Consider the following 1,142-nt stretch of genomic DNA (forward strand, 5'->3'; position numbering starts at 1 on the left):
ATGATTTCCAAAGCTCAAGTATTGGAAATTTAAAGTGGACATAGCGGTCACCCACGAAGGCCGGTCACAAACTTGTTGCTGGGATGAAGCAAGCTGTTACCTTTGTCAGTATTACTCACCTGTGCTCTCTGCCCTCGCCTTCTGGCTGCTGGGAAGGATGGTATCTTCAACAATAATAATAAGAAAAAAGGCAAGTTTACTAAACTAAAGCTGGAATCAGCTATGCCACCCCACTATAGTACATGTCTCTATTGCCATGTGTGTGTTATTAACATGCATGGCATTAACAGACAGGAAGGACACAAGGCCCTAACCTGGGCTTCCAATTTAAGGAGGCAACATTAATTGAAGCACTAGTATTTCAAATTGTCCCTTTACTGGCACCCTGGAGATTTTTACTTTCTAGAACATTGCAAAGTAAAATTCAGGTTGGGTGAGAGGTGTGCCTTTCTTTTTAAATAGAACCAAGGGCAAAGTTCTAACTGCAAGCTAAGTATTTTCTTCTTTTCTTTTCTTCGCATTTTTTTTTTTTTTTGAGCAAGAGAATCATGTAAGCCCAAGAGTTTGAGGTTGCTGCGAGTTCTGATGCTACAGCACTCTACTGATGGTGACATAGACCCTGTCAAAAAAATAAATAAATAAATAAAAACCAGGATAGATAAATTGTCATTTGCTAGGAAAGTTTGTTTACTGAGAGCCTTAAATGAATATTTCAGACATTTCTATACCATATTCACAATGTTTGCCACATCCATATACCATGTATGCTTTCATTTTTTTGTTTAGTATTTCGTACTTTATTTCTTGTATTAATAGGTTAAGAAAGTTAAATTTTCCCAAATACTGATTTATAGGTAACATTTAAAAGTGGCACCCCAAAAGTTGAGTTTATCAAAGAGTTACATTTAGTGATATACTTAAATGCAGTTTTAATCCCTGTTGTAAGATAAATGCAATAATAATTTCTGAAGGTACATACATACAAAACCCATATATCCTGAACTGCAAAAGCAGTTCCCATGGGACTGTAACTCCACTCCATCCCTCTAAATCCTAATTTTCTATTGGTGAAATTTTACCCAGTATTTTTCTTTTCTTTTCATGTGGCCCTTTTCGTAGCCAATTAAACATATATTTTGTGG

The sequence above is a fragment of the Otolemur garnettii genome, unplaced genomic scaffold (genome assembly GCF_000181295.1).
Source record: "Otolemur garnettii isolate 467f Iridium unplaced genomic scaffold, OtoGar3 scaffold00089, whole genome shotgun sequence".
Classification (NCBI taxonomy): Eukaryota; Metazoa; Chordata; class Mammalia; order Primates; family Galagidae; genus Otolemur; species Otolemur garnettii.